We start from the raw sequence: 18754 nt of genomic DNA on the forward strand, positions 1-18754 counted from the left end.
TAGTAGCCCATAAGATCCTGTATTTACCTCAAAATACACCCATACTTACATCCCTAGTCATCCCTATAATAACCTCAAGACCTTACGCTCAGCTAATAACCGACTTGTACAAATATCAAAAATCCAACAACTTAGCTGGTGACACCTTGTTCTCCAATACAGTAGGTAAAGCCTGGAACATCCTCCCAAGCCAGCTAACCTCAATATCCTCTGTCAGCTTATTTAAAAGCAAGCTTAAACCCTACCTCAAATCACACTGGCTATGCCCCCAAGTTAACCAGACTAAGTACCTAACTTTTAACTAGACTCCCACAATTCCTAGCCTATCATGATCTTGTGTTGTCTCACTAATTTTAGTGAGCTTAACCTTCCTTAGGATTTTTTCTCATGTAAATAAGTATATACTGTGGAATGATCAAACACCTTCATATAGTATCACAACCTATGTGTTAAATAACACTAGAAAAATCCATCCTTGTTTGCTGTTCTTCTATACTCTATCTATTGATCTCTAGTGCTTTTCTTTCTTAGGTTTTTGTGAGACCTTAGTATCTCTTATCATAAATTACTAGGTGTATCTAATTTTGTAATATGTTATAAAGATTTGTACTACACCATTTCTAATACAAATGTATTAGTCTTATTCATCTATTCTTAGATAAATTTTTCCTTTTTCCTACTGAAATATAAAATATATAATCTTAGGCTTGTACTATAATTGTTAAAACTTATGTACCAAATTATACTGTTATTGTCTTTGTCTTGACCTTTTATGTTGTTGTAATTTGTGGAGCTTTTCTCCCCGGGCCTCCACTGAAAATGGACATATATCCAGCTGGACTAGCCCGGTCAACAAATGTAAAATAAAATAAATAAATAAATCTGTTTACGTGGAGCATGTCCAACAGCTCTGGGTTTGAAATAGCTTTGTATGTTAGGCAGAGGTCACCTCTGCGTAGGCGGTCTGCGACACAGTCTAGCTGTGGTTTTGTGGAACAGTCTGCATAGGGCTTCTGTTTGAGGCCGGTATTACTCTTTGTGTGGTATGTCTGTGGCCTTTCCAGTTGCTGTAGATGTTTTGTGAGGTACATACCAAATGGGGCATTGTACTCTATAACGGGTTTTATGAATGATGAGTAGAGGGGAACACTGACCTATATTTCCCTGGATGACACACCTTATGTGATGAGGTGTGCCATGTAGACAGATTACATGACTAGTATGGCACTGTGATTATCACAGGGGAGACTATTGTCCACCTGTGTCCCATGGTCTCTTATCACACTTTTGGTGTTTAGTAGACTACCACCTATGTGATAGTTCATGAGTACAGAGTTTTTGCCAGAAGGGATGCCAATGCAGTTTCAACATTGAGCTTGAGTCCATGGCTTTGTCACCAGGCATCTGTCACAGTAACTATGACCCTCTCTCTCTCTCTCTCTCTCTATATATATATATATATATATATATATATATATATATATATATATATATATATATATATATATATATATATATATATATATAAATATATACACATACATATAAACATCCATTGGTGTACATATAGATATACATATAGGCACATATACAGTCCACCTTTCATGGTGGGAATATCAATTATGCGAAGGTTGTGAGGTATACAGTTATGTAATAATATTGCACAGTCTTGTCCGGAATGGTGTCCTTAGCCCATGTAGCTTTAGCAGGCCTCACTGGCTGCAACACTGCAAACCTGACAAATCATACCCACAACATTTAACCACCACATGTCATATGCCAGCACTGTATGCTGTCTTGTTTGCCACACACTACAACCTACATAGAAATATGCACATAACAACCTTCACCAACATATATATGCCCAGCCTTCACAAACAGTTGCAGTATGTCCCTTGCTCTATGCACATGTACAGATGCTAATATATCTGACACAGAAAGATCTCTCCATATGTGTGTGCCATACACACACAAGGTCCACACTGTTGTAAGTCCGTGGACCTCACGGCTGAACTGTTGGGCCTTGCTGCAACATGAACAGGTGTTACATGTGAGCACACAGTAATATTAGAGGGTGTATATATAGCTGCAAATACTAGATTAGCATACTAGCCTGGTACAGCAGTTGCCAATACTAAGCTACACATTAATATGACTATCATGCATTTGTTACTCTGTCACATCCATGTTTATATAGCTGTATGTGCTACTCCCCCAAATAGCCATTGTACACACTACTGTACAGAATACAGATAACATGGATCAGATGTTTGACATTTAATGCTGAGATACATATGTCACAGTTATATCCCACTGCACACAGCTACACATTGATTTGTCCATGGCAGTAGTTATGCAGGGCATCTGTGCATAGATATGTACTGCTGCCACATATGGATGATTCAAAGTATGTAGAGTGCTCTTCAAAAACATCTACTACATGCCAGTAAATACATATCTGTTACATACCTTTCCTTTGTATGCATTTATATTTTTCAGTTCCGTGTGTCTTTTTTTTTTTCTATTGCTGTTGCTGTTGCTGTTGATGTTGATGTAGGTGTCTGTCTGTCTGTCTGTCTCTGTCTCTGTCTCTCTCTCTCTATATATATCTCTGTAACAGCAATGGAATGATTGCATGTGTGGACAGCAAGTACAGCCTGCTTTTATAGGTATCTGCACATGTGCATGTGATGGCCTCTGCACCAATTGGTGGCCACCATTTGGTAATTGTCTGCAGCCTGCTGTGTGTTGATTGCTGTACTCACTGTCATAGCAACCCAATGCTATAAATCACTAAATCAGGTAGGCGTAGCCCTTTCAGCTTTCCAAAGTGGGGCCCATGCTTGTTTGCTGTGGACACCATTGTGTAAGTCAGAAGGTTGGTATACTTCTGATATCTGAAGCTAGGGGTGTAGCCAGTGATTTGAATGTTGCCACTTCCAGTACACAGTTGTCAGTGTAGAATTGTACTCACCCCTACAAATGCTAACACAAGATACATGGGAGTATGTAGTTTCTTTTCTACTTATACAATTAGCTGCCATACATAAGTAGTTATTGAGATGTATTCATTTGGCACATGAGCTCTTTGTGAACTGCTATACTGTGAATATTAATGTACTCACATCTGCACAGTTTCTGCTTTTTTATTGTTGACATTAGCACAGGATGCTCAAGAAAACTGGACAATTCCAGTACTGAGTATGTCTACCTACATCCTTGGTGGACACTGAACACACAGGTACTTTGCACATTTGGGTGGGGATTGTCCTTCTATGATACTGTGTGGGGGTTGTAAAGTGCTACTGTAACATTATTTACTGCTAGAATGGCTGGTTCTGTTATCACAGTCATGTAATGCAATTCCACAACAACTGCTGATAAAGTTCCACAGAACAGGTTTTGTGTTATGGCATTCCTATCTTTCCTTTACCTTCACTCATTCTGATGCATGATATATTTATTTCAGCAACAACCTGCTGTATATCTACTGAGGCTTAGTGGTACTTCATGCAGTCTAGTGTGTCCAAGGTCCGGGGTTCGAGACTGACAGAGGAGTTTTATTTTGCTGCTGAGCAGAACAAGGGTCCTCACATGCAGGGTGACTAAGGCACTTTTAAGCAGTTGTAATCAGGTTTGTACGGGTTTGCGCAAAGCTTATAAATACTTAGCTAAGTGCATACAAGCGCACACTCGCGCAAACCCGCTAACTACTGCTTAAAAGTGCTTACTCCAGCTAACCCCCGAGCCCATTTCTTTGAAAGAAAAGAATATGGGGAGATAGGAAAGTGGTGCAAAAGGGGCACAAAGAGGGAAAGACAGTGGGGAAAACAGCTCGGGATGTGCAGGATGGGTGTAGGGAAGGTCTATAGCTGCCCATTTCTTTAACAGCAACAACTGTGCATATGCTAGAACTTTGGAGGGAAATATGAAACCTTTCACCCCTGAGAGAGGGGTGAGGACAACAAAGTATGTTGTACTGCCAATTAAATATCAGTTTATGTGTCCAGCGGACATGTGTGCAAAATGGGCAGCTGTGTATGGGGCGTAATTTTTTTTGGGAGCAGATTGCCCTTTTTCTTTTTTTTCAGGTGAAAGTGGAATATGGGGTAGGGGAAGTGGGTATATTTGGAGAGGTAGGTTGGGGAGGTAAACAGACAAGACAAACAAGATGCATACAGGGGCAGAATAAGACACATGTGGTGGGTAAACACCACTGACGGGGAAGGATGTTTGGAAATCGCAAGCCCATGAGCCCACAGATGGCAACAGTGGAACTGAGATCCCCACCTATGGGCAGTCACCACTGCACCTTCACAGCCTAGAGGGTGGCTGTGCTGGGGGCTGCATAGGAGGGGCAGGCTCACCCGTGAGTCATGCCACACGTGCCTCAAGCTGGCATAGAGGATCAGCGACTGAACGCTCGATCTCCCTACGCACCACAGCCTGGACCGTTCGGAGGGTGATAGGTGGCCCTCCTCTGGCCACACTTGCACCGGGGGGTGAGCCCCATCCCCTGCAGTGCTTCCACCTGAAGGTGGCACAGGGCCAATGTTGGAGGAGGTCCCGGGCTGGGCACCGGACCTGCTGGTGCAAGGTGCCATCGCCAGCTGAGGTGTGACAGGTGGGTCCGGTGGGACCAGCCTTCCCATATGTTCTCTGTTTAGGAGGATTTAATGACAATATGGGTTAACAGCCAATAGCATTCCAAATTAGTTGTAACAGCATGCAGTAGTATTCCCATTAACCCAACACACCAGAGTTCCAACAGTTGAACAGGAAGCATAACACATGCATATATAGAACAACAGTGGACATTCCAGCAGCATGCAGGATTGATTGGTGGCAACAGGCCACCAAGATTGTGGTATTTGAACAGGGCACATGCATCAAAGTAAATGCAGATATTTATAAACCAATAGGACATATGTCCCAACAAATGTTTTGAGATTAGACATACCCATTGACGTGTGGAATTGCATTGTTTATTCACATACAGTAGGGTGTAAAAAGATACCTCCATTAACAACTTATATGTACTTATAGTTTGCACTACATTCCTACTGACTGCAGGTATATATCCCCTACATCTATTATTATACTAGGCAATGTCCTTTAAATTGTGAAATGGGTTTTGCTAGTTCTTTATATACCTGACCTGTATCTGACATACAGACTGTCCAGGATGCAGATGTTACTGCTACGTATTTATATATTTTATTTATATTTATATATCTACATATCTGGATGTGTTCAGGTGACATTATCAATTATATTTTAACAGCCCCCTACATTTCTAGCAACACACTGACATTTCTGGGGAACACAATAACAAGCTATTCATGTGCCAGATTAACCTATACATGCCAGCCATTAGCCAACAGTTGAGGACTGTATATATGCTTAACAGCTACTAGCACTCCCTTCATCCACTTTATATGGGCCTACCCAAGTGTGGGTTGACAGCGCTTAATACAATAGTACTATTTCTATAATGCAAGAGTACAACAACATATCGAAGAAAGTGACATGGACACACTCCAGGAATTAAACCTTTATTAATTACATTACACACTTTTCTACAGGCTCTCTCATTTATTTGATATTACAGTGCATGCAGAAGACTTATTCAAGATGTATTATACCTTTATTATTGGGTTACAACACTCTTTTTCATGCTCTCTCACTTATTTTATATAACAATACAAGCAGAATAATTACTAACCTGCCTGGTGGTGCAGCCTTAGCAGCCTGTCTGCATAGGCTTGCTGATTCACAGCACAGACACCTGCAGCTGTGAAGTAAATGAAGTGATATTGAGACATATACCTATCCATAATATAGACTACAATAGCAATTTTTACATACTTCTTTCCTTGGCTACCTACTCAGTAGTGGGGCATTTTCCATCTCACGGGCCTCCTGTACCCACTGGTTGAGTCAGTCCTCCTTGCATCTCTTCAGGACTGAGTAGTGGTGTCTGACCTGCTCACCAGTCCGAGGGACACCTGTGACACTGTTGAGATCATGTGCTAGATGGTTCCAGGCTTCCGCTTTGTATTCAGTGCCATGGAACTGGCCTTGCAGGAGTCTGTCATCATGATTATGGACAAGGAGCCAAACCATCACTTTTGACTCCTCAATGCCCCACCGTTCTGCTCGAAAGTGAGACCCCTCTCCAACACCAGCCATGCTGCTTGCAAATGGGAGCTACAACTAGTTATGGCAAGTATTCCCGCCTATGAGGCTTAAATATGCCTCATTTCCCGCACTTATTTATGATTGGCCGGTTTTGAAAATCTCAGCTGAAAGCACACCTGCTTAGCACTGGGCAAACTTTCATTAATATGTATGTGTGTGTTGAAAATGCATGCATATCAAAAGCTGTCATGGCTTAGTGGTTCAGTACTGTGATTATGGTGCACAGTATCCCGGGTTCGAGGTCTGTCATTGCTTTTTATTTTACTACTGGCCAGACCGGCTAGGAGGTGAGGCTTTGTTTAGCCGACTTTGCTCAACTTTGCCCAATGTTGTTCTGTGTTGCTCTACGGTGCTCTATGTTGCTTGATGTTGCCCGACATTGTGCTAGTTAGCATGTTGCACAGCTACGCACAAACATGTTTTATTTGCGCTAGTTGGCGCGATGCGCAGCTTCGTGCAAAGCCATTGTGCTAGTTAAAGTAGTGCTAAGCTATGAGCAATTATACTTAAATGTGCTTAATACTGGTAAACTTTGCTTAGCAGTGCTTCACATTGCTTAAGATACGTTACTTATGCATTCATTGCTGCAGGAAGAACTCCTGTCCACCATACAACATGGTTTCCATCCTTCCTAGAGAACTAACACTGCACTTCTATCCTACATAGATACTATCAATAAAGCTAGCGATAACAGCAAACTAGCCTCCTCCTTATTTCTAGTATGCATAACCATTTCACCTTCTTATATATATATATATAAAATATAATTCACTACTACATAGGCCATTTCAATGCTTTCTACAAAAATTAAAAGATAAATGTCACAAATTATTTTTCTATACCGATTTCCTACAGAAAATAGAAAGGGAAGTGTTGGGACTCGAACCGGGAATGCCTCCTCTTTGTGCGAAGGCTCTACCACTATGCTATTGCACTTATCTTGCATACAAGTTTCGTATTATCCCCTTTGATCTCTAAACTGCTAACTGTAGCTAAGCAATGGGCAAACCCATGCAAACACACACAAATACGGGCAGCTATTTTGGGAATAATAAAAATAAAAAAATAAAAGTTTTACATTTTATAATTGTACAGGGGTTTAGAATGTGGGGGAGTGCAGTGTTGGGTATGTACACATTTGAGCAGACACGCTCACGTCAGTTGACATTTGCCAATTGAGGGACTTGCAGGGGCATGGACTTTTGGACTGCTCGGCAGTCCGACACGCCCCCTGCACTCGTGTATGCTCCGTGTTAACCTTACAGTTGAGTCAGCGCGCCCTCATGAATACGCATGGCACACTAATGTCTTCCTTTTAGGCTGCAGTTTCCGTGTAAGACTTATTTAGTCTTGCACAGAGGATTAGTGAATCCTGGCCCATGTTTATAAAACAGCACACAACCTTTCCAAATTTAACCCATAAATGCTCATTACTAACATATCCTCTCTTAACTGGAACTTCCTAAAAATCCACCCCTTAGATGACACTGCAGATGAATTCAGTACAGCTTTGCTAAATATCATAAACAGCCTTGCACCTCCTAGAAGGAAGAAACTGAAAACAAATAGTGCAATTTGGCTCTGCAAAAAGAGTAGAATGTTAATTCAGGATAGAGGGAAAGCATGGGAAGAATGGCAAACATATAAAACATCACGATATCTCGAACACTTCAGAATGTTTCATAATGATACTAAAAAGCAAATTAATGAAGACAAAAACTATACTATAATAACTTTTAGAATAATAGTACATACAACCCTAAGGAATTCTGGACAGTCATTAAAAAAGTCTTGCATCCCATCCATACATTCATCCCTAACCCCTCTCCCAATAACTCATCACTCAAAACCACAATACAATTCAACTCTTATTTCATAGATGGTATATTAACTCTAACCAAGCACTAACCAACATCTAATCCTAAACCTTCCTGGCAGCCATGTATCTCCATATCCACTTTCACCTTTAAACTTGTGCCTACATCCTATATAAAACTATTCTTAAACAAACTCAAACCATGGTCTACTTCATCTATTGACCTTCCAAGTGAATACCTTAAAATAGCAACCAATGTAATTGCCTACGCTGACTAAATCCTTATAAAAACATCAATCCAGGAATCCCACATTCCTTCTCTGTAGAAAAAAAATCACACATTATCCCTCTGCACAAAGGAGGAAATTCAACTGACTTTACTAGCTTTAGACCTATAGCAATCCTTTCCCCCTTCTACAAAGTGCTTGAAAGTGTATTGAAAAACAATTGCTGCAGGAAGAACTCCTGTCCACCATACAACATGGTTTCCATCCTTCCTAGAGAACTAACACTGCACTTCTATCCTACATAGATACTATCAATAAAGCTAGCGATAACAGCAAACTAGCCTGCTCCTTATTTCTAGACTTGTCTAAAGCCTTCAACACAGTTTGTCACAGCAATCTTCTATTTGAATGTCCTCATTAGGTCTTTCTCAGCTAACCCTTCGAATGTTCAAAAGCTCCCTGTACAATAGGTATCAGTCAGTAAAATGGCACTCCACCCTCTCTCCATAACCTCACAGTCACCACCAGTGTAACACAAGGCTCTATCCTTGGTCCCCTCCTCTTTAATATTCTCACCAACTCCCTTCACACATCCACACAACAGGCATCTCTAATACAGTACACAGATGATGCTACTCTAATTTGTATGTCTGACAATGTGGCACACCTCCAAAAACTACTCCAGGTGCTTTTTTTTACTTTAAAATGTTTTATTTATTTTGTAAATCATTTAATCATATATGAAAAAATAAATAGAATGAGATATAGTTTGATTACATTTGTAAAATTGAAATCCATATAATTGTTTACAATGAAAATATTTGCCCATAATAAGGAAAAACAATACTATAACACAATAAATAACAATAGCACATCAAAACCTAAAAAGAAACTATTTCCAATGGTGCCTATAGAAAACAAGTATTACTTTTTTCATTGTTGTAAAAAGGTTTTACATTAGTGTATACTCATATCATTCTTCACAAATATTTCCATTACAGTCTGCCAGTTGTAGTATGTGGTACTTCTGTTGGTTCTGTTCTTTAAAGTAGAAATTTCCATTTGTCTAACTGTCAAGGCAAGTTTTTTAAATTCCTTGAATGATGGAGGAGTTGCATTTTTCTAGTTAATAGTAATAATCTTATGTACAATAGCAAGTAAAGTCCAAAGAATTGAAGATGTTTTAGAAACACATTTAGATATAGGGGGATGAAACAAAACTAGAGATTTAGTTAAAATGAAAATTGTCATTAAAAACAATCTGAAGAAAATAATTAATATTATTCCATTACTCTTTGAGACATGTACAGTTATAGAAAACATGCTGCCGATCAGCCTTTAATTTTATTTCACATCTTCAACACATCTCTTCATTTGCATACATTAAAGTTAACTTATGTGGAGCAAGAAAACTCCTATGTAGAAATCTCCATATAAATAAATGCCACTGAAGTGATAATGTAGTATATTTTGAAGATTTAAGTATAGATTCTTTATCTTCTTGTGTTGGTAGCTGGCCATTTATTGATGTAAAACAATTCCAATATGATTTTTAATGATAGAATTTTGTTTTTTTAAACAACTTTATAAATGTTTGATAGATAGCTGTTACCTTGAAAAGGTTGATTAATAATAATTAGTATGCATTCAATTAATTTAGGTCTATTCTGTCAGATAATTGCATTAATTCTATTTTATTTATTATATATTGTCTTAAAGATTGTAGGGACAACTACATGTTTTATCAATATTAAATGTATTTACTGTTTGATTAACAGGTAGAATCTTGCCCTAGTCCAACCATTGGTTCCGGAATAGTTATTGGATGTGAATGCTATAGCAAAAATAGAGAAGATCCAAGAATTAATGCTAGGATCTTTAGTGATGCATTTTTTAAAATTTGATGAAGAATGGAAAGGCTGTTGGTCCAGATGACATACCTGTGGAAGCTTGGAGGTGTTTAGGAGAAATGGCAGTGGAATTTTTAACCAGATTATTTAATGAAATCTTGGAAAATGAGAGGAAATGCAATGTTTGCTCTGAAAGTGTTGATGGCGAAGTATAGAGAAGGTCAAAAGGAGTTGCGTTGTGTCTTTGTGGACTTAGAGAAAGCATATGTCAGGGTGCCTAGAGAAGAGTTGTGGTGTTGTATGAGGAAGTCGGGAGTGGTAGAGAAGTATGTAAGAGTGGTACAGGATATATACAAGGGTAGTGTGACAGCGGTTGGATCTGCAGTGCGAGTGACAGATGCATTTAAGGTGGAGGTGGGATTACATCAAAGATCAGCTCTGAAACCTTTCTTATTTGCAGTGGTGATGGACAGGTTGACAGATGAGATCAGACAGGAGGCCCCGTGGACTATTATGTTTGCAGATGACATTGTGATATGTAGTGAGAGTAGGGAAAAGGTTGAGGAGAACCTGGAGAGGTGGAGATATGCTCTAGAGAGAAGAGGAATGAAGATCAGCAGGACTAAGACAGATTATGTTTGTATGAATGAGAGGGAGGATAGAGGAATGGTAATGATGCAGGCAGTAGAGATGGTGAAGGTGGATGAGTTTAAATACTTGGGATCAACAGTTCAGAGTAATGGTGAGTGTGGAAGAGAGGTGAAGAAGAGAGTACAGACAGGATGGAGTGGGTGGAGAAGAGTGTCAGGAGTAATTTGTGACAGACGAGTAGCAGTAAGAGTGAAAGGGAAGGTTTACAAGAGGGTAGTGAGATCAGCTATGTTATATGTGCTGGAGACAGTGGCACTGACAAAAAGACAGGAGTCAGAGCTTGGTGTTGCAGAGTTAAAGATGTTAAGATTTGCACTGGGTGTGATGAGGGTAGACAGGATTAGGAATAAGTATATTAGAGGGTCAGCCCAGGTCGGATGGTTTGGAGACAAAGCCAGAGAGGCGAGATTGTGTTTGGTTTGGACATGTGCTGAGGAAGGATGCAGAGTATATTGGGAAAAGATGCTAAGGATGAAGCTGCCAGGTAACAGGAAAAGAGGAAGGCCTAAGATAAGGTTTGTGGATGTAGTGAGAGAGGACATGCAGGTGGTTAGTGTGACAGAGCAAGATGCATAGGACAGGAAGAAATGGAAACAGATGATCCCACTGTGGTGACCCCTAATGGGAATAGCCGAAAGAAGAAGAAGATTGTAAGGTTTATGTAATTGGATAGAATTCTTGTTGCTTTGTTTTTTAATATACAGTCTTTAAGCATTCACTATAATGGATTGTATAATATGGATAAACATTCTTGTATTTGGTTTTTGTGTAGCTTCTTGCCAAATCTGTTCTTGTAGTTGTTTCCATGTAGATATATAAGAAGAATTTAACCATAGCATTATATTTTTAACTATAGAAGAAAGTATGTAAGTCTCTATTTATTTTATTTTATTTTATTTATTTTATTTTACATTTGCTAAATGGGAAAGTCTGACTAAACACAGGTCCATTTTCAGCAGAGGCCCGGGGAGATAAACTCCAAAGAACACATACATAGAATAACAGGAATTTACATGGAACATTTGTTTCATGTTATGAGAGCTTTCATTGCATACACACAAGGAGATAATACATACAGTATGGAATGCATTAAATTAACAGTTCATACAAAAGTCAAACATTGAGGTTAGAGTATCAAAAGATATCTAATCAAAAGACCTAAAAAGAGACAGTATTACATATTCATGAAACAGACTGCCTGAGAGTTGTTAGGGTACAGAGGAGTTACCATTTTAAGGGTTAGCCTGGTGAATGGCGTGAGCATAGCTAATTATTCTGAAAATGTTTTTTCAGGAGTTTTTTAAACTGAGTAGTGCAGGTGATAGAGATTGTATGGCTTTGTAGGGTGTTCCATTTGTTGGCAATGGTGCTGGCAAAAAGGGATTTACCAGCATCATTTCTATGCTTGATGGCTTTTATGAGGTTTTGGTTGCTGTATCTGAGTTCTAGTGGGGATGTGTTGTTATATGAGTTCCTGTAGTGCAGGGGATAGGTTGGGAAAGTAGTAGAGTTTGTGATCAGTAGATAGTTGGTTGAGTAGTAGCATATGAGGTAGCTCCAACCAGTTGACTTGCTTAAATGACAGACAGTGATGAGACCTATAAGGGGATTTGGTAGCAAATTTAGCGATTTTGTTGTAACAAGAATCCATTTTATTTAGGTTGGTTTGTCGGAGATTAGTTAAGATGGGAGAGGCATATAAGTGGATGGATAGGAGATGGGTCCTTGCAATGGTTGCTTTGGTGTTATTAGTCATAACGTTTTTATTCCTATAAAGGAGTCCAAGCTTGTTGTTAACCTTCTTGATGGTTTGAGCAATGTATCTTGTAAATTTATTCCCTCACCCTCCCAGTTCATTAAGTGATTATTTAATGCTAATCTGGGCTTGTTTGGATACCATAGGACATTTACAATCATTTTGTTATATTTCTGTATAACTTGTTTGTGGAGGGGGAGAGAAATAACCTGTATGAGGTATAATAACTTGGTAGCATTATTGATTTGATTAGATATAGCCTGTCTTCCATTGTAGATATATATTTTTTCTAATTCTTCATAATTAATTCTATATTATTTAATACTGAATTGTAATTAAATAAGATCAAATCCTGTAAATCATCTGATAAGTGAATACCTAAATACTGAAGTCTACCATATTTTACAACATATTTAGTGATTTTTTTATTTATATGATTTCTTTTACTATTTGTAATTACAATTTGTGTTTTATTTTCATTGAACTGTACTCCTAAGATGCTTTGAAATATAAATATTGAATCAAACAATCAGTTAATGTCAAAAGTATGTCATCTGCAAACAACTGCAGTTTTAAATTTAGTGTTTTAACTATTTCTATACCTTTAATTTTAGTGTATAATCTGATGCTGTTTGCAAAAGGTTCCATCAAAAGTGCAAATAACAGAGGTGATAAGGGACAGTCTTGTTTAGTTCCTTTCATAATATTAACAGGTCCTGATCTATGAGTTCCTAATTTGACGTAGGCTCTGGTGTTTTCAGAGAGATTTTATGATTACCGAAAAGCCCACTGGACATTTATACTCCTCAAAAACTAAAATTAAATAATTCCAATTAACAGAGTCAAAGGTGCTGTCTATATCTAGAGAGACTATAGTCATATCTATATATCAAAGTTTATTGTGATCAATTAGTGTTATTATTCTTTTAATATTGTCATAGGTATTTCTTCCTTTTATAAAGCCTGTTTGATCTTCATGTATTAAAATGGAAAAAACTGTTTGATTCTATTTACAAATATTGCCATAAACATTTTATAATCTATGTTTAGTAATGTTATAGGTCTATAGGTTTATAGATTGGTACTAGGCTATCAGCCCAAGGTCCTATACAAGCCTAGCCATAACAATTATCTGGCTATTTCTTCCCACAGAATTTACTTCCCTGGACCCCTGTCTAGCAGAGTGACTGATGTGATCCCGGGGTGATTTTCCTATCTCCCATCCAATCATCAAGGTTCCTTTTGAAGAGGGCCAAAGAGGTGTTCTGCTTGACATGTATGGGCAGTCAATTCCAGAGTATGGGGAGTCTCTGGGTCAGGAACCTATCCCTCCAGCATGTTTTGTTCATTGTGATGACAAGGTTTAGATCCATGGACCATGTGTCTCTGAAGGATTGGGATTTCTTTAAGTGTAGCATGCCCAACAGCTCTGGGTTTGACATGACCTTGTATGTTAAGCAGAGATCACCTCTGAGTAGATATGCCACAGAGTATAGCTGGAGTTTTTTTAGATGGTCAGCAAAGGGCATCTGCTTTAGGCCTGTGATTCTTTTAGTGAGGCTTTTCTGCGGCCTTTCCAGTTGTTGCAGATGTCTTGAGAGGTACCTACCAAATGGGGCATTGTATTATATAATGGGTCTAATGAGGGATGAGTACAGTGGGACAATGACCTCCTTTTTTCTGGATGAAAGGCCCTTAGTTATGAGGTGTGCCACATAGAAGGATTTCCTGACTGTTGTGGTGATGTGGTTATCGAAGGTGAGACCACAGTCCACCTGTGTCCCTAAGTCTCTTATCACACTTTCGGTGTTTAGTGTACTGCCACCTATGTGATAATTCACGGGTACATGTTTTATTCCGTAGGGGACAACTATACATTTCTTGGTATTGAGCTTGAGCCCATGGCTCTGACACCAAGCATCTGTTTCTGTAAGGCCCTTTTATAGAGTATCCACATCATTTGGGGATTCAGGAATGGCTTCCAGTTTGCAGTCATCTGCAAACTTTGTTAGCCAGAGTCCCTTAGTGTTGGCCTGTACTTCAGAGAAGTAGATGCCAAACAAGAGTGGTCTCAGGACTGAACCCTGAGGTACTCCACTTGTCACTGGTTTGGAGCTGGATTTGGAGTCAGCTACTTTTACAGTGTGGGTTCTGTCAGTAAGCCAGTTGGCAACCCATTAAGTCACGTAGGGATTAATCTTTCATCTTTGTCTGGTTTTATTATTTGGGATATTAATGAATATTTCCAAGATGGGGGTATAAATATGTCTTCTTTATCTGTAGTGTATACTTTTAAAAGTAAAGATAAAGATTGTCTTGTCATTAATTTATGCATTTCTGGCAATATATTATCTGGTCCAGGAGCTTTGTTTGTTTTAAGCTTGCAAATTTGTGATTCATGTTCTGCCATAGTAATAGATTTGTTAATATTTAGCATTTGCTCGTGTGCTAATCTAGTATGTATATGTGTATTTAGAAACATTTCAATCTTATCAAATAGAGACATCAAAGGATTTGTAGAATTAAGTGTGTTATAACAAAGTCTAAAGGATTCTTTTATGTTATTTAAATTAAATCAATGACTTTATTTCTAGTATGGGAATTACAAATTTCTTTTATTTGCTTAGATTTAATGATTTTTATTTTAGTTCTGTTTGCTAATTGTCTTTGATTAGTAGGGTTCATAGAATATAAATTTAATTTGATTTTTTCTGTGTTAATCATAGCTTTATGGTGAAGTATCTCTGAGTATTTATTATTAATTTGGAGCAATTCTGTTATTAAATCAGAATTTCCTTTTTGTATTTCCAGTTTGATTTTATCTGCTTTATTTTGTAGATCCATCATGTCTTTGTTCCATGTTTTCCTTTTATTAATATACTATGATAGCACCTTACCATAGATATATGCTTTTGGGGAGTCCCACATGTATGATATATCTTTAGTTGTATTTATTTCTAGAAACGTTTTTATTTCATTTAACTAGAATTCTTTAAAGTCTGTTAGTTTTATTATATATGATGGTACTCTAGTAATGGGTATTGATTGTATAGGGTCAAGTTCCATTTCAAATATTCATGCCTTGTGGTCTGATAAGGGGCAGGTTATAACTTTAAACCCTTCTAATTTTGTTATTAAATCATTTGATATGTATAGGCTATCTATTCTAGAGTTAGTTTTATGTCTATGTGAAAAAAGGTAAAAATAATGAGTTAGGATCAGCAAATGTATTGATATCTTTAATAATTGCAGTTTCTGTAAACATTTTCAAAGCTCTTGATGTGGTGGATTTTTTCCTTTTACATTTTGTGTCAGTATCTTGATCATCTATAATATAATTGAAATCTCCCACTATTATTAAACTACCTTATGTAAGGTGTCTTATTTCTTCTAAATGCTATTTTACTATTTTTATTCCAACCCCCGGAACCCAGTAAATATTTGCTAGTGTATATATTTTCCTATTTATTTCAACTGATACCAAGCAAAACATTCCTGAAGAATCTTGATAAATATTTATTATTTTAGGAGCAAGCAATATATTCTTTAATAATATAGCTACTCCTCTCCTTTTCTGTTTCAATTGGGAGCTTGCCAATAAAGTGTATTATTAATGTTTAATTTGGCCTTGTTTTCCTCTGAAAGATGTGTTTCTTGAAGAAATACCAAGTGCGGATTATGTAAGTTTATGTAGTTGAACAAACTTTTTCTTTTGATATTATTATTTAAACCATTGCTGTTAAGTGACAACCATTTCATTTTTTAAAATAAATCTGAGGTTATGCAAAAGTATACTTGCAAGTGTTTTGAAAATTTAAATATGTTATTGGAGAAGTTATCACATTATGATATACTATTAGAGTATGTACAATTGTAGAAGGCACCAAAATTCCAAAAAAAATAGGATAATTAAGTTTAACTGTTTTATATGTAAATCCAACAATTAACAAAATTAGGTATAATACTTCTTGCCTAAATAGTTTAACCACCCAAGCAAGCTCTCTAACTATCACTATTATGTACATTTAATAGCTCACTAGCTGGTTGTTTCTGTAGGTGTTTTAGGTTTGTTATGAATGTTTAAAATTCATTGTGTGTCACAATGTAAAAAACTTTGTAACAGTTAAATAGTCTCGAAGTGAAGCATGCATTAGAGCTTGAGTTAATTCACATAATGCAGAACTTATAAAGTAGGAATCATACCTTTCTGCCAGTACAACATATATAATTATAATATACATAAACATACAGAATGTATATTTCAAAATAAATACACCTAAACAAATAATTCAAGCTTTTTCAAGTTCATATCCAAAAGCATCCTTTTAGGTTCAGTTGTGGGTTATTGAAGCCTTTTCAATATCTAATAGTATAATTTTATACTAATATATGTTCAGAATGTGAACTGTTAAATTAGTAAGTGATCATATGAGGTTATTTCTCAGCCAGTAAGAACAAAAGAATGCAGAGATGACAAGAACAAAGTACAAACAATATATAGAAATATAAAATCAGATGTCCAACAAAGGCTGAGTGGTTTTATTTCTCAAAAAAGACAAAAATAAGCTAACCACACTGCTAAAGGAGACTCGCAAGCAAAACAACCAAACTGAGAAAAATAATTGTGAGTCAACCAACACGGTCCAGGCAGGATAAACTTCAGAAGTTTATCCTGCCTGGACCGTCTTGGTTGACTCACAATTATTTTTCTCAGTTTGATTTTATTTCTCTGCCAGGTTTTCCATCTTTGTTTTTTATATATAGCAAGTTTCACTATATCCTATACTCATTAGGTACCACTATTTGAGAGTGTGTCCATTTGTTTTTTTATTTTTTCCTGTTTAACTCACTTATTATCATCTTTAATTTCAGGTTAGGCATCCTGCCTTTTCCCTTAGAATATCCTAAGCAAGTGATGATAATTGTGAAACTGTCCTATTTTCTATGTTTTAATTTCTGAAGTACATAAGTTTGCATCCGATATTCAAAGTGCATATGTGTCTTGGTACATAGTATGTACGCATTTATGCTGTTGTCTTGCTTAATAATATTTATAACTTTGAAGATTAATTACATCCATAGAATCGGCTCCCTTTACTTATGGTATAGGGGTCGTATTTTCTGCTAAGTCATCATCCATAGTGATACGTTATATAAACCATATATGATTCTAGTAACTGTGTATAATTATACAATTAACTTTACAAATGTCACAAATTATACAATCAGTTAGGGTGTTATATTAATTTGCAGGCAACTTTTTTTTTCTATTCTTGGGGAAGAAATTATGCAGCATAGAGATATGTTAATACATCAAGAGAGTTGTGATATTACCATTATACTACTGCAATATTTCACTATAAGCAACTTAATCTAAATCTAGTGGTGGCAGGAAAAGCCAGTATATAAATAGAATGTGTTGGACAGTTTATATATGTATCTTTATATCCTTCAATAAATGCATGGTAACATAATGCCTTTGATTCTACTGATTTTCTAAGTTTATAAGAGCAACACTCAGAATCTATCTCTGTGGTCAGGGCTTTGCTCTCCCATTATTTTTGGCTTTATCCAGATTTCCAATGTTAAGGGATTGAAATATATAATTGCAACTGTAGGAACACACTTTTTTGAATCCGCACTTATCAATAGTTTAGTGTCTATTCTTTGCTCTCTCTCTATCTGCATTAATATACATGTATATTATTCAGTATATTTATGACCATGCATCGTTATCAAAAGTCTGCTGATTATAACTAATGCCATAAGGACATTATTGTAATTGGAATGTTTTGTTATGGAAAGAGGAAAAGAATCAATAAAATAATTTTTAGAACAAGGATTTTCCATACGAACATTTTAGTTTTATATAATAATATATTCTCGTTGAATTCCACGGTGGTACAGCGATAGCATTGTTATCTCACAGCAAGAGGTTCTCTCGTTCTATTCTTGGCTTGGTTTGGGAGTGCCTTCTTTGTGGAGTGTGCATGTCCTCCCCACAGTTGGGTAGCGTTCGAAAGACATGCATGCGTAAATGGCTGTGCCTTCATTGAAGGTTGGCCGTCGAGCTGGCATCTCGGCGTTTTGTAAAAAATCTACTGCCAATCATTAGTGGGCAGGAGTTCCGCTGTGGCAACCTCTTATCAGGAAAAAGCTGAAAGACAAACATAATAATATATTCTCATTGCAAGTGGAAGTGTAATTTCCCATAAGGCTGCTTGTTTACATTGATAGGAAGAACTCTGCTTTT

This window comes from Protopterus annectens, chromosome 1.part2, assembly GCF_019279795.1.
Source record: "Protopterus annectens isolate FY-2018-M chromosome 1.part2, PAN1.0, whole genome shotgun sequence".
NCBI lineage: Eukaryota > Metazoa > Chordata > Ceratodontiformes > Protopteridae > Protopterus > Protopterus annectens.